General features: G+C 36.9%; 1 long non-coding RNA gene across 1 annotated transcript in view; it reads right to left on the reverse strand.

Annotated features, from left to right (window-relative positions):
• Positions 1-728: 728 nt before the first annotated feature.
• Positions 729-19,069, reverse strand: part of LOC143669669 (uncharacterized) — a 60,633-nt gene continuing 42,292 nt past the window's right edge. Inside the window, exons 2-3 of the long non-coding RNA XR_013168965.1 lie at positions 1,356-1,421; positions 729-905 (exon numbers count right to left, since the gene is read on the reverse strand). This is a non-coding gene — a long non-coding RNA (uncharacterized LOC143669669). The remainder of the gene's footprint in view (positions 906-1,355; positions 1,422-19,069) is intronic.

Below are 19,069 nucleotides of genomic sequence, written 5' to 3' on the forward strand. Positions count from 1 at the left end.
TAAACAAAGCCCCAAATGTTAAAAATGATAGTGTCTAAATCCAAATATCATGCACCAACATTTCTTTCTTCATAACTGTATCTGAAATGAAACATTTTTTCCTACCCTAAATAAAATTCTCTATCATATTTAAAGCTGGCCATAGGCGATTTTGCAAAACTAAGTGTACATCCAGGTTTAATGTGAGCTAAAATGTCAAACTTTGCTCCACTTCATTAAATTCACCTTCCTAGAGACGAACTGTGTAAAATTTGCTTTTTTAAAAGTCTCCAAATTATGCCAGTGTCAGCAATGCAGCACCTGTTAGTCATCACAGACCTGGTTCACCTCTCTGGGCAGTTTCTTGGGATTTTAACAGGCAAGGCTTATGACCACAAGCTGAAGGTGAATGGGACAGGTACATCCACAGTGGAACACAGCAGTCCGTGTACCTCTGACAGACTGCGTTTGCTAGGCCCTGAGTGTGCAAGGTCATACTGCCAACATAGGAACGGGACTTCGGTGCTTTCCCCTGGGTGCAAGGGTTTTAGCATCATGGTGCCGATTAGCAGGGTGTGGGTCAAGCCACACTAGGCTGGAGCAAAGCACTCTCAGTGGAAGAGCATATGGGAGGCACAGCTGTTTCAGGGTGGCTTCACCCCACATGGAGTCAGCAATATTCCTTGAAGAATTACCATATTTTATCTCAAGCAAGTACATGCAGGGAGGATCCAACCAAAAGTGCTAGCTAGGAAAGATTCTAATTATTTTCTTTTCAGAAACTCCTACTCAATCCTCTAATTAGGCCCCAAGATTTTAAGGTAGGGATCACTCACACTATCTCCCTCTTTCTCCTACGGACAGAGAGGGTATCGATTGTTTTCTATCCAGATTACCAAACGCTTCTCCATCCATGGCAGGTAGAGCTGAAAGAATGCAAATGGTTACCTGATAAACTAATTTATTAATATATTTTATTACTTATTCATGTATTAATTCAACAAGTTCCAGGCATGCAGAAAAATGAGGGACAAAAAGAAAGAAATATCCATCTGCTTACAAAGGAATCATCGTGGCATGGTGAAGTGTATATTAGATGGCATCTAAGTAATTATTGCCAATTCTTTAGATATTTAGCTATGTTTCCTGGGCCTCAATATTCTTACTTAGAGCTATTCATGCACAACTAAATGATTACAAATGTCCTTTTCAGTACTAAAATGTTATGAGTTGACATCCTTTACTTTCCTGATCATTTTTATAATTTATTCACCCACTCAAGAATCTGAGAGCCTAATCTGGGTCAGGCAAAGCTTGAAGTACTGGAGATGCTCTAGTCATATGATTCCTGATGCCCTTGTTCTCAAAAAGCTTACATTTCAGATGCAGTGAGACAAATGGTGAGTGAATCAACAACATAGTATCCAGGAGCCCTTCATGCTCTGAAAAGATAAAAGAAAACAGAGAAGTAAAATGGAGAATAGTAGATAATTAATTTAGCCAGTATGGTCAGTGTAGAATCTTCTATCACGTTAGTGGGAAGATACCAACAACAAATATATACACTTAAAAATTTATGAGATCATTTAGACACCATTCTAAAGTAAAACAATGCAATATGAAAGGGGCAGACCTCTCAGTCATCGTGGACCCTGAAGTCCATCCTGAGGAGTCAGATTTTCATTTTCAGTGCAATGGAAAGGTTTTTACATCATGCAGGGGCGTGACTGAAATGTACACCATGAACCATGTACTCTGGCTGTTGTGTTTAGAGAACAGGTTGAAAGAGGGGCAATGGAAGCAGAAGGACAGTAAGACTGTGTAGCAGTGGCAACAAAAAATAAAGCGGACAAGTTCGTGACAGATTGGATGTGAGGGAGAGAAAAAGGAAGAACTGAAGAATAACTTCTCATTTTCACTGGAGCCAGTGGGAGGGGGTGGATTTCATTATTTCCCAAAATGAAGAGAACTTGGGGGGATCCAAATCTGTTTAGCAGGGGTCACAAGGAGTTGAGATGAGGGGGAGGGCAGGAAATTAGACCAATTAAGGAACTCCCAGGACAGGAGAAAAAACAGAAGAATGTGGTGCAATTTTAGTATCAGTAATGGTAGCAGACTCCTGCCAGTTTTGAATGCCTAGATGAGCTTTCTGGCGATTAGTTTAAAGGGACATCAGTCAGCACAATGGTGTGATTTTTTTTTTTTTTTTTTTTTTTTTTTTGGTGGTATATAGCTGCTCAGGGGCAGTTAAGGAGCAGGCCAACTGATGAGCTAATTGATTAGGTTTTTGTCTCTGTAAGTAAGAATATTTAAGGCTGTTACGGAGCTTCATGGCCCAAAGTGTCACAAGGGAGGGCCATATTTTTCAGTCATTTCTAACTGGAGTTTTGAAGAGAGTATTTACGCATAGTTTACTTCAGAAGTCACTATTCATTTTGTACTGCCCTGTGCTATTTTTAAAACTTGTTTTCTAGTCATATATATATATACATACACACACACATATACTAAAAAATTCCCACTTTAACCACATTCAAATAAATACTTCAGTGCTGTTAATTGCTTTAACAATGTTGTACCACCACCACCATTCACTACCAAAACTTTTGAAACACCTCAAACAGAAACTTTGTACCAATTAAGCATTATTAACTTCTCATTCCTTAACACCACGCCAACCCCTGTATTCTAATTTCTGATGCTATGAATTTGCTTATTCTAATTACCCCATGTCAGTGAAAAGCATACAATATGCGGCCTTGTGTGCCTGGCTTATTTCACTCACTCATGACATCTTCAAATTTCATCCATCTTGCACATGCTGTTCTCTATTTCTTCAAGCCATCAAAGATAAAAAAAATACATATATATATATATATTTTTTTATCCAACTGTTAGCCACCCCACATGGTGCTAAGGCTAAAAGCCATAATAATGGAAAATATAAGCAGTGCTATTCTCTTCCTTGAAGTGTCAACTCCTGTCCAGAATCTGTTTCTTTCTGTTGTTCTTCAGGACTTTTAGATAGTTGGTTTCTACATTTTATTCAGTTTATTGCCTGTGAAAGGATCAGTCCAATGGGAGATATTCTGCTGTACAAGAAGTGGGAATTTTAGTTCTTCTATTTTTAATTGTGAAGTGAACATTAAAAAGAAATTCTTGCTGCCACCTGTTCCTAAACTTCTAACAGGCTTGCTTTCTTTAAGTGCTCTACATGCTAAAATATGAATGAGAACCACTCACTATCATCTTTAAAAACATTAATATTCATCTGGCTGGATCAACATGGTGACTTAAAGAATCCACTGAAAAACCTTCCCCCAGAGAGTCAACAAAAAAATAGGACAAGTCTCACTTGCTTAGAATTCAGGAGGAAGGTAAAGCATATCATAAATGCTGAATCAAAGAAAGAGAAAAATATCAGGGAGGAAATTTCCATACCAGAGCAGAAGGTCCTCTTCCCTTCCCCTCACTCAGTCCCATGCAGCTTGAGAGGTGCCAGAGGAGAGGCTGGGATCCATCCTCTCACCAGGGACTCAGACTAAAAAATATTCACAGCAGTAAGATAGATACCCACATATATCCAGACAGAGCCCAACTCCATGGCAGGAAATTCCAGGAGGGAGTCTCAAGCAGGAGGTCCCAAAATGGAGAATGAAGGACAGAATGGCAGAACCTACTTTATCCCCAAAACAATAATTATCCAGGCAGAAACTGTCCAAATCAACTGTTCAGGAATCCGTGGGGCAGAGAAAGACATTTCAACACCCAAGTCAGGATGATGAGCCTGAAAAACATAGAGAAACTGTAATTCCAGCCACATCCTGTTGCCCATCACTCACCCTTAAGGAAAGTAGCAGCAGGCAGCCCTATCCCTGCTTGGGAGATGGCTATGGACTGGGATAGGTGTGGGAGTCCTCTGTCCCAAGTACAAAAGGGGACACAGTCCAACACTGAGCCAGATATTGGCAAGAGAAGTGAGAGCACAGGAAACCCACAGTTTCAGCCCTACTCAGTCAGACCCTGAAAGATGCCATTATTTGAAGTGCTCCAGAGACAATAAAAGTAGCCAAAGAATACCATAAGCCAGTCTTGTCAGAAAGTGCAGGGGACACACAAAGGTTTTTTTTGGAGTCTTTCAAGGCTCTGTCTCAAGTCCATTGCAGTGGATCTATACCCCCTGCATGGATTCCTGCCCCTGTTATATCTGGAAATGGTGATGATCTGACTGACCTTCAGAAAAGACTCATAAAGACTTTCAGATGACAGATACCAGCAAAAAAAAATCACAAATCATATTAAAACACAAGAAGATATGGCCAAGTCAAAGGAATGCATTAAAAAGTTTGAGGAACCACAGAACTTGGAGCTAATCAAAAGTGTTCAGATAACTCTCCTAAACAAATACAACAAGATAGATAAAGAGATAAAGGATATTAAGGAGACCCGGTGAGCATAATAAAGAATGTGAAGAAATACATTGAAAAATAACAGACTTTATGGAAATGAAACTATAGCTGATATTGAAAATATACTAGAGAAAAGACAACAGCAGATTTGAAGAGGCAGAAGAAAGGATCAGACAAAAGAAAAAATGAAAAAATCGAGCAGGTTCTCAGGGAAACAACTGATACACAATGTGTACAAACATATTCATCGTAGGTGTTCCAAAAGGAGAAGAGAAGGGAAAAGGGCCATGATTAATACTTGAAGAAATAATGGTTGAAAATTTCCCAACTTCTAGAAAACACATAAATAAACAAATCCAAGTGGCCCAATCAATGTACTCCAAACAGAATAAATGCAAATAGCCTCACTCTAAGACATATTAAACAGGCTGCTAAATGCCAAAGAGAAGGAGAAAGTTCTGAACACAGCAAGACAAAAGCGATTCACCACATATATGGGAAGCCAAATAAGACGAAGTGTTGATTTCTCATCAGACACCATGGAGGCAAGAAGGTAGTGGTACAATATATTTGAGATACTGAAAGAGAAAAATTTCTAGCCAAGAATTCTCTACATAGAAAAGACATCCTTCAAAAATGAAGGAGGGAGTTAATTTCCTGGTGCCTGCCTATGTGAAAAAAAAACAATGGTGACCCCTGATCTTGAGGCTTACTTTCATGAAGCTTATGTACATAGCAGAGCAGCTTAGCCTACCTATAAGTATGCCTACGAGTTACTTCTGGAGGACCTCTTTTATTGTTCAGATGTGGCCTCACTCACTCTATGCCCAACTCTGTGAAACCATTGCCTTCCCCACTACATGGGACATGACATCCAAGGGGTGAAAGTCTCCCTGTTGGTGTGGGAGATGACTCACAGGAATGAGCCCAGCCTTGGCACTGTGGGATCAACAATTCCATCCTGACCAAAAGGGGGGAAAAGTGTAACTAACAAAGTATCAGTGGCTGAGAGAGTTCAAATAGAGTCGAGAGGCTACTCTGGGGGTCACTCTTATACAAGCTTCAGTTAGACATTAGACATATAACTTGCCAAACCCCAACCAAAACCATTCCAGCAAATCCTAAAGAACACCTACATAAGATTCTAGAAAGTTTCCATGTACTAGGGAAAGTTTCCAGAAACCTACAAACCTCTATATGGGTCCCTGGACCAGATAAGTCCTGAAATCTAGATGGCCCAGCCTCTCCAGAACACCAGCTAGTTCCATCTAACCACCCCATATTGTTGACAGCCCCTTCCAAGATGAAAAAGTGAGAATGGTCTAGGTGATGGTAGACTTATACAGAGAAGGTAGGGTTTAACAAATGACTATGATTGCTTAATTTTTAAATTGATATCTCTTTTAGTTTCCAGTATCTTAGAGGAGCTAGAAGTAAAAAACCTAAAATTCTGGAATTGTAACCCATACCAAACTCTGAAATCTATTTTACAACTAATTGTTGCATTGTGCTTTGAAATTTATCACTTTTTTATATATATGTGATTTTTCACAAGAAAGAAAAAAAATGTCAGTTGTGATGATAAAAAAATATATATTTGTTCCTTCTAGCCTCCTACATTCTGGAGCAGCTACAGGGAAAATCTGAGATGATGGTATGGTAGCCCATGACAAACTTTTGGATCTGTCCTTTAACTGCTTGTTGAAGAGTGCTTTGAAAACTACTGCTTTTTCCTTTCTTTGCTTTGTATGTATATTATATTATATAATTTAAAAAGGACAAAAAATAAAATTAAATTAAAAAGTGGGGAGAGTTTAAAATATTCACAGATAAACAGAAGATAAGAGAGTTGATAACAATAGAACTACCCTATAAGAATTACTAAAGGGAGTTCTGACAGCTGAAAAGAGAAGTGAAAGATGTGGAGGAGAGTATAGAAGTGAAGATTACTAATAAGAGAAACTAAAAGGATAAAAAGACAGGAAAAATAGATTTAACAAATAAAAGTGAAAGGATAAAAATAATTGAAGTAAATACTGCCTTCATAGTAATAACACTGAATGTGAATGGATTAAACTCCCCAATAAAAGGTCACAGATTGTCAGAATGGATAAAAAATATGAACCCTCTATATGCTATTTTCAAGAGAACTAATTTTAGACCTAAAGACACAAACAGATTGACAAAGTGAAAAGGTGGCAAAATATATACAAGTAGTTAATAAAAAAAATGCTGGGGTAGTTATACTATCAGACAAAATAGATTTTAAACACAAAAATGTTATAAAACAAGGGAAAAGGACACTATATATTAATAAAAGAAATAATTTCAAAGAAGAAATAACAACCATAAATATGTCTTCATTTGACCAAGGTGCCCCAAAGTGCATGGGCAAAATACTGGAAGAAGGGAGTAAAAGATGTATCTATGCAATAGATAGAATGTCTGAACAGAATCAATAAGGAAACAGAGAAACAAAATAATATGATAGTTAAGCTAGGCTAAAAAAACATACATAGAAAATTGCACCCCAAAACAGCAGACATATATTCTTCTCAAACACTCATGGAACATTCTCTAAGATAGACCACAAGTTGAGGCACAAAAAGGTCTTAAAAGTTTTACAAGATTGAAATCAAACAAAGCACTTTCCCCAATCATAATGGAATGAATCCAGCAATCAATAACAGCTAGAGAACTGGAATTTCACAAATATATGGAGTCAAACAAAAGGCTCTTAAACAATCAGGGAGTCAAGGCAGAAATTGAAAGGGAAATCAGTAAATATCTTGAGATGAAAGAAAATGAGAACAAAACATATCAAAACTTAAGGGGGGACTTGGAAGATGGTGGAATAGGATAGGCTGAGTTCACTCCTGCTCCATGGAACAATTAGAGAAGTGAGAAAAAAAAGACTGGGACAGCAACTCTAGGGTGCGAGTGACAAGAGAGGATCTTCTACACTATATACATGAAAAAAGTAGAGGAAACAGGATGGAGAGAACAGAGTGAGTGTACTCAGTTGTGACTCCACCTGGGGGCAAGAAGCAGCAGGCAGGAAGGAGGGGTGTCCAAAGGAGTATGGTGCTCCTGCACTAGTGCCTGCCTCTGCAGCTAGCTTGGGAGATCTTCCTTCTCAGCTCCACAGGCCAGAGCTCCCGTGGGGAACCTGGAAGCCAGAAAACTTGGTTTGCCTGCATGTAGAGACCATCTAGCCAGTACACAGCACCTGCCCATGACCCCTGAGGCAGGCTGCTGTGAGTGTCTCATTTTAGGCAGAGACTGAGAGGCACACCTTTTGGTAGGAGGAGGAGTTGCAGAGTGGCGCCAGTCCAACAATTGGCTAGTGAAAGAGACTCGCTGGGTCCTGATACTGCTTTTCTTTCCCCACAGAGGTGCAGAGCCCTCAGGAATGCATGGGCAAAGAGGCGTGGGCAAGGAAAAGAGCCAAGCCGAGCCACACCACCAGGGTTTTCCGGGTTGGCTGAGGGCACAATCAGTTGAAATATCCAGTCTCACAGCCCAAAGTCATTTCAAGAGGGAGACTGGTGATTTCAAGAGGGACCTGATGGGGAGACTGGACCCATCAGGTCCACAAGCAGATTTTCTGCCATGGTACATACTACCCACTCAGCAGCCTTGGGGTTGTTGCTTTCAGTATGCACTGAGTCCAGCAGCCAAGGCTGGAACTGCAATGGGTGTCCATCCTGCTCAGCTGCCTGCCACAGTCTGGGAGAGGTGGGCCTATGGGGAAGAAGTGGTCCAAGGGTGCCATCTGAATGGAAGATGCAGGAAGCGCTGCCTGGCAGACTATATATTTGCCTAGCTTTCAACAGATCTTCAAGCAGAACAGTATCTCCTGAAAGAGGTCTGGGCTTTGGTTTGGCAAGGAATTACTGACACACCAAGAAAACAAAGAAGACCATCAGTGGAAACCCAAACAAATACAAAACCTTGGATGAGCAAGGGAAATCAATATATGAAACAATCTTATCAAGATAATCAAATCTCAAAGCCAACAGAAAATCACAAAGCACATGAAGATGAAGGCAGATATGGCCCAAATTAATGACCAAATTAAAACAACAGAGGAGACACAAAATTTGGAACAATTAAATAAAGATGTTCATACAAATCTTCTGAATAATTCAATGGGTTGAGTAATGACATAAAAGATATCAAAAATAAACTAGAAAAGCATAAGGAAGAATTAGAAAGAATAAATATAAAAAAGTGAACTCACAGAGATGAAAGATATTGGAGACCAGATTAAAATAAAATTGAGACATATAACAGCAGATTTGAAGAGTGGAAAAACAGATAAGCAAACTAGAGGACAGGACAACTGAATCTGAACACAAAAAAGAACAAATGGTAAAAAAAAAAAAAAAGAGAAAAGATGTAATCAAATCTGTAATCAAATTCACGGGAATGATGGATAATACGAAGCACACAAACATAAGAATCATCGGTGTCCCAGAAAAAGAGAAAAAGACTAGAAAGATTAGTAGAGGAGAAAATTGGGGAAACTACCCAATGCTTATAAAAAACAGAAATATGCAAATCAAAGCCCACAGAAAATGAAAAAGAATATATTCAAATAGACCCAATCCAAGACACGTACAAATCAAACTCTCAAATGAATGAAGAGAAGCAGAAAGTTCTGAAAGCAGGAAGAGGAAAGTGATTCACCACATACAAGGGAAGCCACATATTACTAAATTTGGACAATTCCACAGGCACCATAGAGGCGAGAAGGGAAGGGAGGGATAAGATATGTTTAAGATTCTGAAAGAGAAAGACTTGCAGCCAAGAATTCTTTATCCAGCAAATGTGTCCTTCAAAAGTAAGGGAGAGATTAAAATTTTCACAGACAAATAAATGCTGAGAGAAACTGTTGACAAGAGATCTGTTCTATAAAAACTACTAAAGGGGGTGGGCAAAGGTGGCTCAGTGGCAGAGTTCTTGCCTGCCATGCTGGAGAGCCAGGTTTGGTTCTCGGTGCCTGCCCATGTTAAAAAAGATACTAAAGGGAGTCCTGTCAATTGAAAAAAAAAAGACAGGAGAGGGAGGGAGGTCTGGAGGAGGGCATAGGATTGAAGAGTGTCAGTAAGGGTAACTTAAAGGATAAAAAGAGAGAGGGAAAAACATATGGATTGACAAATAAAACCAAAGGATAAGATGGTAGATTTAAGACCTGCCTTCACAGTTATAAATTTGACTGTTAACTGATTAAACTCAACAATTAAAAGATAGAGATTGGCAGAATGTATTAAAAAATCTATATGCTGCTTACAAAAGACTCATCTTTGACACAAAGATACAGAAAGAATAAAAGTGAAATGATGGAAGAATGTTTCATGCAAGCTGTAACATAAGAAAGCAGGAGTACCTATACTAATGTCAAACAAGTAGTCTTTAAATGTAAAGGTGTCATAAGAGACAAGGAAGGACACTACATATTAATACACAGGACAATGCATCAAGAAGAAATAACAATCATAAATGTTTTATGCTCCCAATCAAGGAGCTGCAAAGTTCATGAGACAGAATACTGACAAAACTAAAGGAAGCAACAGACGTTTTAACATTAATAGTGGGAGACTTCAATGCAACATTCTTTTCTATAAGTAGAACAATCAGAGGATCAACAAGGAAATAGAGAACCTAAGCAATGTGATAAATGAATTAGACCTAACAGACATATATAGATTGTTACACTCCAAAACATAAATATTCTTCTAATGTGCTTATGGTACGTTCTCCAGGATATGCTGGGGCTAAAAACAAGTCTTTATAAATTCAAAGAGATCTGAATTATGCAAAGCACTATCTCTGACCACAACATAATGAAATTAGAAATCAATAACCACCAAAGCACAAGAATTTCACAAATATATGCAGATTAAATAACACACTCGAACAAACAGTGGGTCAAAGAAGAAATTGCAAGAGAAGTAGGTAAATATCAGGAGAAAAATGAAAATGATATTACAACATATCAGAAATTATGGGATGGGGCAAAGGCAGGGCTAAGAGGGAAAACTAGTTCCCCAAATGCCTATAATAAAAAAAGAAAGAGCAAAAATCAAGGACTTAACTGTTCAACGGCAGGAAATAGAGTAAGAACAGCAAAATAACCCCAAAGAAAACAGAAGAGAAATAACAAAGATTAAAAAAGAAATAAATGAATTAGAGAAAAACAAAAAAAGAAAGACTCAATAAAACCAAAAGTTCTATCTGTGAGAAGATCACTAAAATCAATGTACCCATGACTACGCTGACAAAGACAAAAGAAAGAGGGTGCAAAAAAAACAAATTCAGTAATGTGAGGGGGGGTTGTTACCATGGACCCTGAAGAAAATATTTTTTAAAATCATAAAAGGATACTGTGAACAACTATCTACCCACAAACTAGACAACTTAGATGAAATGCAAAAATTCCTAGAAAGAAACAACTTAAACTAACTCAAGGAGAAACAGATCTCAACAAATCAATCACAAGTAAAGAGATTCCATCAGTCATCAAGCATCTTTCTACAAAGAAAAGTTCAAGGCCAAAAGGTTTCACAGAGGAATTTTATGAAACTTTCAGGAATGAACAAACACCACTGCTGTTCAAACTCTTCCAAAAAAAAACTGGAAAAAATAACAAAATCAAACTCATTTTAGCAAGCTAACATCACTCCAATATCAAAACCAGATAAAGATGCTATAAGCAAGGGAAACCACAGGTAAATCTCCCTAATGAATATAGATGCAAGAATTCTCAACAAAATACTTGCAAATCAAATCCAATGCCACATTAAAAGAACTATGAATCACGACCAAGTGGGGTTTATATACTAGGTATGCAATGGTGGTTCAACACGAGAAAATCATTCAATGGAACATAAGTTACATTAGCAAATCAAAAGGGAAAAATCACATGATCATTTCCACTGATGCTGAAAAAGCATTAAACAAAATTTAGCATCCTTTTCTGGTAAAAACACTACAAAAGTTAGGAATCGAAGTAAATTACCTCAATATGAAAACAGACATGTGAAAAAACCCACAGACAGCATCTCACCCACTTTACAGTGAGAGACTGAAAGAATTTTCCCTAAAATCAGGAACAAGACAAGGATGCCCACTGTCACCAACCACCACTATTCAACATTGTGCTAGAAGTCCTAGCTAGAGCAGTTAGGCAAAAAAAAAAAAAGAAAAGGCATCCAAATCAGAAAAGAAGTAGTAAAACTTACATTACTTGTAGAAGATATGATCCTATACTTGGAAAATCCTGAGAAATCTACTGGAATTAACAAACAAATTTGACAAAGTGGCAGGTTAAAAGATTAATGTGCAAAAATCAGTGATGACATAACTGAAGAGAAAAATAAGGGAAAACTTACATTTAAAATAGCAACTAAAAGCATCACGTATCTGGGAATAAACTTAACCGCAGATGTAAAGGACCTGTACACAGAAAGACAATGTACAAAACATTGCTAAAAGAAATTAAAGAAGATCTAAATTGATGGAAACACATTCCATGCCTATGGCTAGGAAGGTTAAATGTTAAGATGTCTATTCTACCCAAATTGTTCTACAAATTCAATGCAATACCAAGAGAAATCCCAGCAACTTACTTTGAAGACTCGTAAAAGCTAGCTATAATTTTATTGGGAAGAGAAAGATATCAAACAGCCAAAACATTTTTAAAAAGAACAAAGTAGAAGGATGAACACTTCCTGATTTTAAAGCTTATTATAAAGCCATAGTGGTCAAAACAGCATGGTACTGGCAGACAGATATACTGTTCAATGGAATCAAAGTGAGAATGTGGAAAGAAACCACCAAATCTATTGTTAATGAACCTTCAACACAGTCCCCCAATCCACCGAAGTGAGACAGAACAGTCTTTTCAATAAATGGGCATGGGAGAAGTGGATATCAAAAGTCAAAAGAATGAAAGAGGACCCTTACCATAGGTAAGTATATATACACATATACAAAAATTAATTCAAAATGGATCAAAGAGTTAAATATAAGACCCAGTACCACAACACTCCTACAAGAAAATATAGGGAAACATCTTCAAGACCTAATAATAGGATGTAGCTTCTTAAACTTTATGCCCAAAGCACAAGCAGTGAAATAAAAAATAGATAATTGGGAACTCCTCAAAATCAAATGTTTCTGTGGCTCAAAGGACTTTGTCAAAAAGGTGAAGAGGCAGCCAACTCAGCTGGACAAAATATTTGGAAACCACCTATTGAATATATGAGTTTAATATTCAGTATATATATAAATAAATCATACAACTAAACAACAAAACAATAAACAACCCAATTATAAAATGGGCAAAAGATATGAATAGATATTTTTACAAAGAGCAAATACAAATGGCTAAAATACATACAAGGAGATGTTCACTTTCATGAGCTATAAGGGAACTGCAAATCAAAACTATATTGAGATATAAAAATTAAAAAAAAACTATATTGAGATATCATCTCACACCTATAAGAATGGCTGCTGTTAAACAAACAGGAAACTAAAAATGCTGCAGAAGATGTTGAGAAATTAGAATATTTACTCACTGCAGGTGGGAACGTATAATGGTGAGCTGTTGTGGGAGACAGTTTGGTGGTTCCTCAGAAAACTAAATATCGAGTTTGCCAATGACTTGGCAATATCACTACTCAGTATATACCCAGAAGAGCTGAAAACAGTGACATGACCAGACATTTGTACACTGATGTTCAGAGCAGCATAATTCACAATTGCCAAAAGATGGAAACAATTCAAGTACCTATTGACAGACAAGTGGATAAAGAAAATCTGGTATATACATATGATGGAATATTATGTAAAAGATGAAATGAGGACTTGAAGCATATGACAATAGGTATAAACCTTGACAACATAATGCTGAGTGAAATAAGCCAAACTGAAGAGGATAGATACTGTATGAGTTCTCTAATATGACCTGGTAAAGGTAAACTCCGAGTCTTATACTGTAGAATATAGGGGACCTAGAGATACACAGAAACTAGAGATAGGTGAACAGTTACCTAATGAGGTTGAACTTAAATGTTTGAGAATGGATAGAAGTGATAGGAGTTCATTAGTGGGTTTGTAAGTAAAATTGACATATTGAAGGTGAATATGATTGAACATGAATATTGATATCTTACCAAATATCACTATAAATATAAGTTCTTGCATGAACTACTTCTCAGGTACAATCTTGTACAAAGAATCAATAATAGAGGGACAAAGAGGGAAAACTACTCTTGCATGCTAAGGCCTATATTTAACAGAACACTTCACCAGTACACAGCAATACTATAGGTAAATAATTGAAAGGAGGGACAAGAGTTAAGGGGAGCTTTGGACTGCTCCTTGGTTAAGGTGTGTTCATCTGTTATTTTGCTCTGTGGATCAATGAAAATTATCTAAAATGGAGAGTGATGATGACTGTACAACTGAGTGAGGATTCTGTTGTACAGAGCCATGTATCTTACCAATTATCACTGTAAATATAAGTTCTTGCATGAACTACTTCTAAAGTACAATCTTGTACAAAGAATCAATAATAGAGGGGCACAGAGGGAAAACTGCTCTTGCATGCTAAGGCCTATATTTAACAGAACACTTCACTAGTACCACAGCAATACTATGGGTAAATAGTTGAGAGGAGGGACAAGAGTTAACGGGAGCTTTGGGCTGCTCTTTGGTTAGGGTGTGTTCATCTGTTATTTTACTCTGTGGATCAATGAAAATTACCTAAAATGGAGAATGATGATGACTGTACAACTGAGTGAGGATTCTGTGAGACATGGATTGCTTATTTTAAACATTATCCATGATGCCCAATTGGTGGAGGTGTCCAAAGGGTACAATGACTGCGAAGCAGAAAGGCGAACTCTGGTGTATACATACGATAGAATACTGTACAACTACAGAAAGGACAAAGTCATGAGGCATGCAACGAGGTAAATGAACCTTGAGGAAATTATGCAGTGCAAAATAAGCCAGAAACAAAAGAACAAATATTATATGGTCTCTTTTAGAAGATGCTTATAAGAAAATTGGGACCTAGATTGTAAGCTACTTACAGTAGTCACATTATTCCTGAGTGTTAAGTGTTATTTCTAGATTCTGAGATGCTGCTCTATATATGCATAACCTGCTATTTCCCCAGAACTTTGGGTACATTTGTGACACCTGAGACACAGAGGTGGAGTTCTGCAGCTCTTAAAGTCAGCATTGCTACATACAACAACTGTGGATGAAACAAAAAAGAGATTAGGCTTCAATAAGAGATAAGAATGAAGTTGATCAGGTTGGAATTAAGGTAAATCAGAATACAGGGTAAAGGATGACACTGTCTGCATTTTAAAACTTCACCTACTGTATGAGACAAAAGGAAGGGAGTTTCATTTTGTCCAAAATTCAAATTTTCTGTAGCACACAAACTAACTCAACCTGTCTGCGGAGTTCATTTAAACAACTCAAATACATGGAGCCCAGAATGGGAATGAGGGTTTGTAATTCTGTATAGCTTAATGAAATACCTAGAAACCTCCCAGGGTATGGCTGGGCAGACAATTAAAAAGTATTGCCAAAATCCTTTGAGAGACTGGAGAAAAAATATTGAACTATTAAATATCCCCTCCTGGGAAACCCTGGATACTCTCTCAAACACAAGGGACTTCCAAGTTAAAAGGCCAAACTCTTGAGTTGAGTCTTGCTCTTATGAAACTTATTTCTGTAGTGGAGAAGCTAAGCCTACCTACAATTATGTCTATGTCTATGTCCTCTCTCTCTCTCTCTCTCTCTCTCTCTTTCTCTCTCTCTTTCAGCACAACTCAGCAAGGAAATCATTACCCTCCCCCCTACATTGACTGTGATGTCCAGGTGTGTGAGTCTTGCTGGCAACATGAGACATGACTCCAAGGATAAGCCTGGCTCTGGCACCATGAGATAGAGAATGCCTTCCTGACCACAGGTGGAAAGAATTGTAACAAAATAAGATAAAGTGGCTAAGAGTTCAATAAGAGTTGAGAAGCTATTCTGAAGGCTACTTTTATGCAAGCTTCAGTTAGATACTGCTAATCACCATGGTTTGCCAAACCCCAATCCACATCATTTCTACTAACCTTAAAGAACCCCCAGGGCTCTATCTAAAATCCTACAAAAGTTGCATGCACAAAGTTTACTTTTCAGAAACCTAAAACCTTCAGATGGTTCCTAAGCCAGTTAAATCCTGAAACACAGAAATGCCACCTTCTTCATGGATATCAACCAGTTTCATGGCCCTATCCCATACTGTCAACACCCCTTTCCAACATGAAAAAAATTAGAAAGGCATAGTCCCAATATCCCTAAAGACTGGGAGATGGATCAAAGGAGAAGGAGGAGTTAGAACAGAGAAGCCACAATTTAACAAATGAGTGTGACGACTGAATCATTATATTGATATTCCTTTTTGTCTCCAGTGTCTCAGAGCAGCTGAAAAGAAAGATAAATTGTAGTTTTTTCAAATGATGAAATCTGTTCTATAATTACTTGTTAAAATGTACTTTGAAATTTATTACATTTCTGTATATATTTTATATTTCACAATAAAAAATGTAAAAAAAAATCTTAAGGGCTGCAGTGAAGTCAGTGCTGAGAGGGAAATTTATAACTCTAAATGCTAACATTAAAAATGAAAAAAGAGCTACAAACCAAAGACCTAACTAAACACCTGAGAAACTAGAGGAAGAACAGTAAGCTAAACTCAAAACAAGGCGAAGGAAAGAAATAATGACAATTACAGTAGAAACAAATGAAATGCAGAATTAAAATACAACAGAATCAATAAACCAAAATTTGGTTCTTCAAGAAGAACAATACAATCAAAACAAAATCTTTGTTTTAGCAAGATTGGCAAAAAACAAAAAGAGGAAAGATGCAAATAAATAAAAATCAGGAATGAGAATAGGTCCATTACTTCAAACCTTGAAAAATAAAAATGATCGTAACAGGATACTATGAACAACTGTACAACAACAAACTAAACAATGTTGATGAAATGGACAATTTCCTAGAAACACAGGAAAAACCTATACTAACCTAAGAAGAAAGAGAAGACCTCAACAACTCAGTAACAAATAAAGAGATTGACTCAGTCATCAAAAATCTCCCAACAAAGAAAAGCCCAGAACTAGATGGCTTCACAGGCAAATTTTACCAAGCATTCCAAAAAGACTTAATACCAATCCTGCCCAAATTAATAAAAAAAATTGAATAAAAGAAGACACTAACTCACTCTAGGAAGCCAACATCACCCTAATACCAAAGCCTGATAAACATATTTTCAAGAAAAAAAAAAACAAAAACTATAGGCCAATCTCTGATGAACACAGATGGAAAAATCCTCAACAAAATACATGCAAATCCAATCTAAGAGTAAATTAAAATAATTATGCATGATCAAATGGGTTTTATTCCAGGTATGCAAGAGTGGTTCAACACAAGAAAATCAATTAATGTAAAACAGCACCTTAAAAAATTGAAAGAAAAAAATCACATGATCATCTTGATTGATGCAGATAAAACATTTGATAAAATTCCATATCCTTTCATGATAAGATACTTCAAAATTTAAGAATCAAAGGAAACTTTCTCATCATGATAAAGGACATATATAAAAAACCCACAACTAATATCATACTCAATGTTGAGAGATTGAAAGCTTTCCCTCTAAGACTGGGAAACAAGACAAGGATGCCCACTGTCAACACTGTTATTCAACATTGTTCTAGAAGCTGTAGCTAGAGCAATTAGGCAAGAAAAAGAAATAAATGTATCTAAATTGGAAAGGAAGAAGTAAAACTTCCCCTATTTGCAGATTACGTAGGAAATCCTGAAAAAAACTACAGCAAAGCTACTAGAGTTAATAAAGGAATTTAGCAAAGTGATTGCATACAAGATCAACATGCAAAAATCAGTAGGGTTTCTAACACTAGTAAATAAGCTATCTAAGGGGATAACCAAGAAAAAATTTCATTGACAATTGTGACTAATAGAATAAAAAATCTAAGAATAAACTTAAAGAAGGATATAAAGGACTTATACACAGAAAGCTATAAAGAGTTGTTAAAAGAAATGAAAGATGACATAAATGGAAAATCATTCTATGCTCATGAAATGGAAGACAAAATGTCATTAAGATGTCAATTCTACCCACGTTGCTCTATAGATTCAATGCAACACCAATCAAAATTCCAACAGTCTACTTTGCAGGAAAGGAAAAGTTAATTTTCTAACTTATTTGGAAGTATAAAGGGCCTCAACTATCCAAAAACATCAGAAGAAAAGAAGAATGAAGTTGGAGGACTCAAGCTCCCTGACTTTAAAGCATATTATAAAGCCTCAGTGGTGAAAGCAGTATAATACTGACAAAAAGAGAGACATATTGATCAATGGACTCAAGAGTTCAGAAATACACCCTCACATCTATGGTCAACTGATCTTTGACAAGTCTCCCAAGTCCAAATCAACAAAGAAGTCTCTCCAACAAATGGTGCTGGGATAATTATGGATCCCCATATACAAAAGAATGAACGAGGACCCCTATCTCACACCCTATTCAATTTAACTTAAAATGGATCAAAGGCCTAAATGTAAGAGCCAGTACCATAAAACTCCTACAAGAAAATGTAGGGAAATATCTTCAGAAACTGGTAATAGGCAGTAGTTTCTTAGACCATACTCCTCAAAGCACAAAAAATGAAAGAAAAAATAAACTGAAAACTTCTGGGCTTCAAAGGACTTTATGAAAAGGGTCAAAAGGCAGCTGCATCAATCAAGATGATCATGTGATTTTTTTCTTTCAATTTTTTAAGGTGCTGTTTTACATTAATTGATTTTCTTGTATTGAACCACTCTTGCATACCTGGAATAAAACCCATTTGATCATGCATAATTATTTTAATTTACTCTTAGATTGGATTTGCATGTATTTTGTTGAGGATTTTTCCATCTGTGTTCATCAGAGATTGGCCTATAGTTTTTGTTTTTTTTTTCTTGAAAATATGTTTATCAGGCTTTGGTATTAGGGAGAAAATATTTGGAAACCATATGTCTGGTAAGAGTTTGATATCGAGAATACATAAAGAAATCCTACAACTCAATAAAAAGACAACGCAATTAAAAAATGAGCAAATGACATAAACAGACATTTTTCCAAAGAAATACAGATGGTTGAAAAACCACATAAAAGGAGCTCAGCTCCATTAGCTAATGGGGAAATGCAAATCAAAACCAAAATAAGTTATCATTTCATACCTACTAGAATGGTCACTATTAAACAAACAGGAAGTTACAAATGTTGGAGAGGATGTGGAGAAATAGGAACACTTATTCATACTGGTGGGAATGGAAAATGATACAGCCACTTTGAAAAACTGTTTGGTAGCTTCTCAGAAAGCTACATATAGAGATGCCTTAGGATCTGGCAATCCTCCTACTTTGGTATATACCAAGATCTGAAAACAGGGATGCAAACAGATGCTTACACACCAATGTTCATAGTGACAGTATTCACAATTGCCAAAAGATTGAAACAGCCAGTGTCCATCAGCATAGGAATGGATAAGCAAAATGCAGTATATACATACAATGGAATATTATGCAGCAGT

Source organism: Tamandua tetradactyla, chromosome 26 (assembly GCF_023851605.1).
Source record: "Tamandua tetradactyla isolate mTamTet1 chromosome 26, mTamTet1.pri, whole genome shotgun sequence".
Lineage (NCBI taxonomy): Eukaryota > Metazoa > Chordata > Mammalia > Pilosa > Myrmecophagidae > Tamandua > Tamandua tetradactyla.